The following is a 10124-nucleotide window of genomic DNA, read 5'->3' as shown; positions in this document are numbered from 1 at the left end:
GCAAAAGATTCCATCACACTACTCAGCATGTGATTTATAACTTATGAATTGTTTATTTTTGGAAATTTCCTTTTAATATTTTCAGACCACGGTTGACCAAGGGTAACTAAAACCATGGAAAATGAAGCCACAGATAGAGCGGGACTACTGTATACTCAAACAACACACTTATATGGTTTTATCTAGATTTTGTTTTGTTTTAGATTGTATCTATCAACTTTCCATACGGAAGCTGACATTTTGGTCTCTTAAATCTCCCTGCCCACTTCCCCTCCTCCATTCTGCAAATAGAGCTACATCAAAACTTTGGTTAAATCAACATTCAGTGCTTATCCCCTATTGTTGTATGATCATTAGGCCATGAAGTGCATTATATAGTAACTAGAGGCCCGATGCACAAAATTCATGCAAGAGTAGGTCTTCCTTCCCCCAGGTTGCCAGCACTGGCTTCCCTCTGGCACCCGGGACCTGGGCTTCCCTTGCAGCCTCGGCTTTGTCCAGAAGGACATCCGGTCTAATTAGCATATTATGTTTTTATTATTATAGATATTTTCTTTCTTACACACCTTTTTGTTTTTCCTGGAGTTAACAATTATCATTTTTTCTTCATTATTTAACTTTCTATGTATTTATTACTAACTCATTACTCACTTTCCTTCCAAAGTAGCAGTCCTTCAGGGAGAAAGGATTCATTGGGTCCTGTGCCATCCCATCTTTCTGGAGACAGCGCCCACCCACTTCCCGTAGGGCCCTTCACTCTCCTGGGGCAGCCAGGACTGCTCATTTTTGGCCAGCCACACAGTGCCCCCTAGCGACTGCCCTGACTAACTCCTGGGATTTCTCTGCGTGTATCACCTGCTTCCTTTATCTTATGTCTTCCTCTTTCTTGGATAATCTCTGAATTTAGGAGGAACATACCCAAGGCTAAACAGAAATTAAAGTTTTTAAAATTTTGCATTTCTGAAACTGTCTTGACTAATGGTTTGATTATAGAATTCTAGGTATTAAAAAAAAATCATTCTCTCTGAATTTTGAAGGCTTTCCCCATGGTTTTCTAGTATCCAGTGTTGCTTGTTTGAAAAGGCTGATACCATTCTAATTCCTGATGTCCTGTTCTCCCCACTCTACCCCCACCCCCGGGAAGTTGTCAGGGTCTTCTCATTGTCCCTCATGGTCTGAAATTTCATGATTGCCTGCCTTGTTATGCATAGATTTTCATGGATTGTGCTTGGCACTCTGTGGACCTGTTCCATCTTATACATTCATGTCTTTCAGACATAAGGAAATTTCTTGAATTATGTCTTTGATACTTTTCTCCCCTCAATAGTCTCTGTTTCCCATCTGTAGAACTCCTGTTATTTGGATGTTAGACTGCCTGGATGGCTCTTGTAATTTTATTATGTTTTCTCTCCTATTTTCCATCTACTTTATATTATTGTTCTGCTTTCTATGTGACTTCCTTAGCTTCATTTCTAACTCTTTTATTTAACTTTCTTTCTGCTCTCAAACTTTGAAGTTTCACAGATGATTCCTGGGGTTGTATGTATTCTCTGGGGACCGGCCAATCACAGGACCTTGTTGTTGCTACGGTGGTTCTTTCCTTCTGCTGCCTAACCTACTGATTTCCAAGTTCCTCTTGGCCTTTTCTTTTTCTTTGTTTTTGTCTCTCTCTTGGTTTCTCTCAGAGGCCTGATGAACCTTCATGGTCCGCTCCCGTTTAAGAGCGGGGCGCTGAGTAGCTGTGGGCAGCCCTCTGTGTGGCAGTCGGGTCCCTGAGCCAGCCATCTTCTCCAGAAAGGAATCCTTCAGGCTCCTGCCTGGGAGATAGCAGCCTGTGGTGCCAGCACTCCGGGAGCCTGTGGAGGAGGGGTAGGTGCGCTCACCATTCAGTGAGAGCAGAGTGCCCCTGTCCTTAGCTATGTCATTACTCAAAGCCGGCAACCCCAGGGAATCAATGTCTAGTCTCTTCTAGGATGAGGGAGAGGATCAAGGGCATCTAACTATTTCATATACGAACTTTCAACAAATCCTATTTTTAGCCCCATCCGCACCCCTTTTGCAGAAGATTCTGCATATTTCAAGCTTCTTTCACTGTCCATGTGGGTGACACCATTCTCTGGCCCACTGAATTGACACTTGGTGTCAATTTTACAAGAGTCTTTTGCACAGGCGATCCTTTTAAAGAAGCCATGGGTGGGAGGAATGCTCTCTCAGGCGAAGAGAACCGGCTCAGGGACAAGGAGGAAGGCGGGCTCACCAACAGGAATGGCCCTCGTGGAAGAACTGTGGTATATTCACACAAAGGAATACTTTCAGCCATAAAAATGAACCAAGTACCAACACATGGTACAACATGGATGAGCCTTGAAAACATTGTGCTCAGTTAAAATCAGACTCTGAAGAAAACCAGAGTCTAAAGGTAAGTCAACATTAAGTATTCATTTTGAGAGGCAAAAAATGGAGATAATAGAAAGAGATATGGCTTCAGACAGAATCGGACTCAAATACTGATTCTGTAACTACTATAGATTCCATTTATATAAAATTTCCAGAACAGGCAAATCCATAGAGACAGAAAGCTCATTAGTGGTCACCAGGGCTCAGGAGTGGGAGGAGGGGTGCGGGGGGCGGGAAATGAGGAGTGACTGCTAATGGGTATGGGTTTCTTGTAATAAAAGTGCTCTGGAATTAGATAGTAGTGATGGTTGCTCTAGGAATGTACTAAAAACCAATGAATTGAGTATTTTAAATGGGTAAATTGTATGGTATGGAAATTATAACTCAATAAAACTGTTACTAAAAGAAAATACATGAAAACCCAAAGACTGCTTGTTTTTTCTTATTTGCCTCCCAGAAAGGCCTTAGCCTCCCTCCCAGTGTACTAGATATGCATCAGCAAATAGCCTGCAGAAAGGTGGAGATTAGCAGGGTGGAGTAGCCTACTCCATTGTGAAACAGCCAATGCCAGTTTTCTTTAATAACTGATCGTGAGCATGTCTAGGCATTTTCATTACACACAAAACAGCAGAATCAGAGGTGCAGAACCAGCCCCCCAGGTTACACCTGTGGCTTTGGTTGCCTGTTTCAGGAAGGAAGAAGGCCAGCCCTCATGAGGCCCTGCCTGGCAGGTGTGTGGAGCAGGAAGAGAAATGGGGATATTGATGGTAAAGGAAGAGACAGAACCACACCCAGCCAGATGCTGCTGTCACGGCGCTGGGTTCCCCTCAGCCAGGTGTGGAAACAGAATGGAGAAAACCCACTCCGATGCCAGAAGCCTTTCAGAGGGTCTCTCCCGACCAATCCTACCTTCTGCTGACCATTTCACCCCTGTATACACAGCATCTAGCAAAACACCCAGCATAGGGGGAGCTGAATGAATATTTGTTTAATGAATTAATAGCAACATCACTCAGACAGCAATCAAAAGGGAACAACTGTCTTACAACAGACTATCGGTTCATATACCAGTACATTTATGATATTCCTATAATTAGGCCAGTTAGTTAATCTTTCTATTCCTGAATTTTATTTATTTATATATTTTTTGCTACAACGCAGTGAATAATGGTATCTATCTTAGAGGATTGTTGTGAGGATTTAAATGAGCTTAGGTATGGCATATAATAAATACTAAGCACCAAATAAATGTTAACTATTATTCCAGGGAATGTTGTGCAGCTGTTAAAACCGTGTAAGGAAATATGTTTACATACATGGAAAAAGTCAAGCTAATTTGAAAAGCAGGTTATATAATAGTATAAACAGTATGATTACAAATAATCATACATAGAGAGAAACAAAAGCCAAGACAATATACATAAAACACTTATTTCCAGATATTAAAACCAAGGGTGACTTTTCTCCTCCACTTCTTCCCCTTCTCCTCATTCATATTATTATTATTGCTCTTTACCTATCTGTATTTTTTAACAATGAGCATACATTATTTAAATGAAAGAGTTAAAGATTTCACTTGAACACACAAAAAAGCATTTGACACAATTCCATCTATCCCAAGAAAATAACCCCAAATACCAAAGAAAATATTGCCTATAGATTTAGGCAAAGTGTATTTTCTGTACATTATAAAATAACCAATTTTTAAAAATGTTTAAAGACATTAGGAACGTGCTTTAAAATATCAGAAAATGCTATCCATAATTAACTAGGATAAAAATAACAGGTATCTGATCTCAAGCATATAACAGAACTAAATAATATCATAAACAGAACAGACTAGAAAGAACTAGAGAAAAACATTCACAGGGAAAATAAGGAGTCATTAGCAGAAGGCATGTCTGATTCTGTCCTTAGTTGATTGAAGTTAACTTCGTTTGTCACCTTTTGATCAGTACAGGGTGGATTCTTTTTCAACGATTCACAAATTAACTTAGAAACCTCTAGACTTATCAGACTTATTCTTCTTGGGTGGAGGGTTGCCCTACAATGTAAAAGTAAAACCATTAAATCTATTAAGTCTAGGAGGAGAAAGGCCCAGAGAAATATGCTTTTGGTTTACTAAGTCATAAAGTTTAGGTAAATATAACCCTGATCACTTGTCAAAATGTGAGACAAACACAAGCCATCTCAATTCCATCCACTTTACGAGGTACCTCCCACAAAGATGAGTAATGAGAGGCAGTCTTTGCCCTGGAAGAGCTCACCACCTACCGTGCAGAGAAAAACAACTGTAATCAACTCGCCACAATCTGGGAAGGGCTACAATAGGACAAAGGGTGTGAGCCCAGAGGAGGGACAGTTTGGATATGAAGGTCCAGGGAAGGCTTCGTATGGGTTCATACTGGCGCTGAGTCTTGAGGCATGGGTACCAACCATTTTGGCTACTGGTGGATTAAATAGTCAGATCCCAAGAAGGGATGATGTCCTTCATGCAACAACTCACAGGCAGTATGTGTAGCTGATTACTTTTAGAGCTCTGTGTTGGTTCCTGAAAGGGTTCATGTCAACAAATGGCCATTGGAGTTGCATTCAGGGACAACCCTTGTATGAAGGAGCAGGCATTGCAGACATTTGGTGGAGCAGGGGGGCGGTGGGGAGTAGCAGGATGCCATCTCACTCAGGATGACACCTTGCTAACTCCAGCCGTGTGTCTTGGTCAGGGTGGGTCTCTGCTGAGACACAGTGGGCAGTGACCGTGAGGTATGGTTTGAGGACCTCAGGAGGCCCCCACATCCACAGCCTAACCTGTCCATTCTGGATGAGTCAGTTCCCTTTCCAAGCTCTAGGTATTCTTACACTCAGACAGAAACCTTGTTGGAAGTGACCTTGAAAGTTATCAAATAGACTTCGCTTCTAGTTGAGGAGGGTTCAGAGGACCTAGCAGAGGGTGTTTGAGGTAGAGCTGGGACTGGGGACATCCGGGAGAAGAAACAAGATCTAAGTCACCAAGCACTCACTCCTATAATGCATTCTTGCATGTTGGAGAGCTTGCTGCTGTGGGTGGCTTGCAAGGTTATTTGGTAGCAAAGCCTGCATTGAAGGCTCACAGAAACAGCCCTCCACTGCCTCTACCTGAGGACTCCAGGCTCACCCAGTGTTGTGCCTGCAGTGCTCTCTGCTGCCACCCAGTGGATTTACTGAGAAAGGTCAGGTAGGAAGTTTAATCCAGAGGTTCTGTGCGGTCCCCAGACCAGTAGCATCAGCATCAAATTTTTGGCTGTCCTGGAAATTCTGGAAGTGAGGCCAGCAGTCTACATTGTAACATGCTTCCCAGCTGGTTCTGGCTTATAATTTTTAAATATCTGGTCTAGACTAAATAGTGATTTGTACCCTGGGATGTTTATAATGGATTATCAGAGAATTCTCAATTGGAGAAGCTGATTCTTCTTATTGATGATCAGGGATCATGCCTTTTATAAGAGCTTTGTTTCAATAGCCAATTTTAAAAAAATATTATTTGTCTCCTCAAAAAAAGACAAGAAGGCACACAACTCAACTCCTCTGTTTTTATGCAGAATCTTCTGTTTATAGACATCCACTGCTTCCCTGTTTCTGGGAGTGATATTCAAGATCTCCCAAAAATATAGTCCCAAACCTAGTTTACAGCCTCACCTCCAAGTATTCCCAAACTCATGCAACTGGCTGATTCTCTGAATCCAGCCTGCGTCCATGTGTTCACTCTGAACCTTCCATCAGCCACAGATGCACCCATCTGTAAGATTACATTTTCAGTCAAAGGGTCTAAAACATTGCACCCACTTTTAAGACCCTTTCAAACACTGTTTCGCATGAACCCTTCCCCAAATGCCCAGCCAACGACGATCTTTCCTGTCATGAACCACCACCACAGTTCATCTATACCTCCCTTTTAGAGCTTTAGACTCTGCCCCTTGGTTTTTAGTCCTTAGTGGACATTTCTTATCCCTTTGAGTCCAGGGGCTGAGTCCTACTCATCTCAGCAGCGCAGGCTAGTGCTGAGTTGGGGCACAGTGGATGTTCTTTGAAAGGTGTAAATGAATAGCTTTGGGTCTCTCACAAAATAGCAGCTCAACAAGGAATGTTGTCATTAAAATCAGTGCAACGCAAACAGTGCAACATGAGGATAACTTAGGAGCCCCAGATGACCTGGGCCAGGCTGAGAAGACAAAGGCTGGTATTGTCCAAAGTCCTCTTTAGGACTCCACTAACCTACCATGCCACATCAGGGCCAGAAGGGGCCACCCACTCTCCCTGCTGGCCACCACAGCTGTTGCACCAGGACTCACGGCATGCAGCCCTGTGAAGCCTTCCATCCCAGCAGCCTCTTAGCTCCATCAGGAGGGCACCTGAGAACGAAGGAGCCCTTGGAAAACTCCACCTTTGCAGCCACTCCTAACACCTGGTGGGGAATGCTGCCTCCCATAGACCTGAGCCTGTGGTCCAAATCTTCTGTTGCCATCTCAGGAAGATGGGGTGGACCTGTAATTTCTCTCCCCCAGGCCACTTGCCCAGTGGTCCCCAAGAAGTGTCCCTATATTTATGGTTTTGACCATGTGGACCTGCTGGGGAGAGAGACCCACCGGGCCTGACCCTGACACTGGGGGAGGGGATACCCTGCAAAGAGAACCTGACAGCCAGTGGGAAGTCCGAGTAAAGAATCCAGGATCCACCAGCGAGAAACGTATGAGAATCAGAAAAAGATCACCAAAATAGGGAGCAAGAGAGAGGGAAACCTGGGTGGGCGAATGGGAAAGGACAGTCCACCCAGCAGTCTGAGGTTGACAGGGCCACGGCCTGGGGCTCCAGCACCAAGAGTCCTAGGGATGTCCAGGCACAGGGGTTTGAGTGCCTGCATCCCTTTAGGCTTGGCCTCTTCAGACAGACCCTGGCCTTTTAACTTAAAGCTCCCTCATGTAAGTGGCACCACAGTCCCCCAAAATAAATCAACACTTTGTAGCCCAGCCTGCCTTCAGGATCGCCTCCCTGATCCATGAGTCCCAGCCCTAGATGTAACCCTCCTGGTACGCAGTCAGTCCCAAGCTCCAGGAGGGGTGGCCTGGGGGATGGGATGTTCAGGGCCCCACTCACCTCACCATCCTATCTAATAAAGAGGGAATATGCTAATTGACCATCATGCCCTCACAAAAGATGGCGGTGCCCACAGCCAATAAGGAGAGACTATGCTAATTGACTGCCATGCCCTCAAAGATGGCAGCGCCAACAGCCACAAGATGGTGGTGCCCAGTCCCCTCGGCCCCGCTGGGGTGCCTGCCACTGGAGTCCCCCAGTCCCCTCAGCCCCCCAGCCACCCAGGGCCAGCCCAAGGCACAGGCAAGCCTTGGATGTTGGCTGCCCAGCTGATGCCCGAGGCACAGGCAAGCCTCAGATGGTGGCTGCCCAGCTGCCCAGGGCTGGCCCCAGGTGCAGGCAAGCCTCAGATGGCAGCTGCCCAGCCGCCCAGAGCTGCCCGAGGCTCAGGTAACCAGGGCCGGCTGAGGCTTGTGCTGCTGGCAGTGGCAGCAGCAGAGGTGTGATGGGGGTGTTGCCTTCCCCTGATCGCCGGATCGCCTCTCACCCCTGAGGGCTCCCAGACCGTGAGAGGGGGTAGGCCAGGCTGAGGGACCCCCACTCCAGTGCATGAATTTTCATGCACCAGGCCTCTAGTCTTTTATAAATCCCCTCAAGTGGCTTTCATTTGCTTCTCCATGAACATATCTGGTGGGACACATAAATTCTGGGGCCCGGAGGCAACATCGAGAAGCGGACTTGGAAGAAATAAGAGAAACCAGAAAGAGTGGTTGAGTCTGCATAGGGACTGGAGAAATTGGGTCAAAGATGAAAGAGTTACTTTTCACTGTTTTACTCAATTATCCTATTTGTATTTTTTATTGATAATTAAAAAACACACTAGCCTTACAGACAATAATTAAACGGACAAAAATAGACAAGTCACAAAAGGACATCTTATAAAATACTTGTCAACCCCACTAACAATACAAAGGAGGTTAACTTGATGAAAGAGGTCAGTGTGTTATTCAAGAAGAGGTTAATGAGAGGGGCAGCTGGAGGAATTGCCACATTTTTATATTGTTGGTGTCTGTACATATTGGTATAGCCTTTAGAAAAGCAACTTGGCAACATTTATAGAGACTTAAAGTTGTGTGTGTGTGTTTTCACTTGATAACCCAGTAATTCCACTTCTAGTGATAAATTACTGGGTTAGGAAGTCAATATTTAGAATTCTAGACATCCAATAATATAGGGATGGCAATTAACCAAATGGAATTCACTCGATGGGATGTTAAGCATCATTTTAAAACATAATAAAGATTAATATCAGGAAACATACTTATTCTAATGTTAAGTGGCAACAAAGCATACTTAATCACAAACACTGTGATTGTAGTTATCTTTAAAAAGTGCATAGAAAAAAAAGACTGGAAGGAAATGCACTAACATGCTCGTGATGGCTGCATTAGGCTGGTGGGATTACTTTCCAGATTTTGGGTAATATAGTTGCCCTATTTTATATGGAAAAATAAACAAATGAGGCAGGGAATGAAGGACAAAGCAAGAGTCTTCAACCCTATCCCCAATGTTGTATTTCTTTTATTTAAGAAGGTGAAGCAGACAAGACCAAACGTTAATCACTGCTAATTCTTGGTGGTGGGTGCACAAATTCCTCAACAGAACAACCCAAAAGTTCTTCCCTGGCAATTCTCAGAGACCCAGTGCCATGCTGTGTTACCTGCCCGGTTCTGTCTTCCCATCTGTGGTGATCTCTAATTGTCTTTGTTGCTAATGTTAGTAGCAAAGTCACAGGGACTAACTCTACAGCTGGCCTCTTAACAGCTGGAAGCCAACGCTGGATAAACGAACAGTCCTCGGAGAGCCCACCCGCCATGCGACCACCAGCGGGGCAGTGCGATGCTTCCTGTCTGTACGGCTCTCACCACGCAGGGGCTGACCAAGTTATCCTGGGCACACCTCACCTTTCCACAGGCCCGGGAAGGCCACATGGCCTTAGTAAGCCCACCAGCATTTTGTACTTGGTTTTAGAATCCAGCCACAATGAAACACACGGACAAAATTCCTTATATTGCCATAAAGGGGAGGAGGGAGAGTAAGTTATTCATGTCAGAAAATGAAGCTGGTTTAGGAAGCCATGTGTGAACCGGGAATAAACACTCCCCGGGAGGGCCAGCGCCAGATTAGAGCGAGGCCAGACGAGGAGGCTGCAGGCCGGTGACCGCAGGCCAGCTGTTCTCTAGTTCTTCGTTATCTGAACGCCAGGAGCAGTCGGCCCAGAGAGGGCGGACAGAGACTTGGACTGCCTCCTTCTGGAGCAGCCGGCAGCCCCAGGAGGAGTTTGTCACTGTCTTTTCTAGATCTCATTTCCCTTACCCAGCTCTGCAGGGACCCCGAGTCTATCTCAAAAGAGCCCCCATATTCGTGCCCAGCGATAGGTCAGGGACCATCGCACCCGAGGAAAGTCCAGGCAGCCTCAGCCCAGAGATGAAACCCAGCGAACCAAGGGGCTGGACTGGCCTGGCCGGCTTACCAGGTTGGTCCTTTCAAAGGCAGGAGGGCATTTGAGCAGAGACACCTGCTCTCCCTCAAGCTCCAAGTCCTTTCCTGGAAAGCAAGTCTGTCCTGGAAGACCAGAAGGGCCAAGGCAGGTGGAA

The sequence above is a fragment of the Cnephaeus nilssonii genome (assembly GCF_951640355.1).
Source record: "Cnephaeus nilssonii genome assembly, chromosome: 4".
Classification (NCBI taxonomy): Eukaryota; Metazoa; Chordata; class Mammalia; order Chiroptera; family Vespertilionidae; genus Cnephaeus; species Cnephaeus nilssonii.
The sequence above is the reverse complement of the archived record's forward strand: the minus strand, read 5'-3'. Positions refer to the sequence as shown.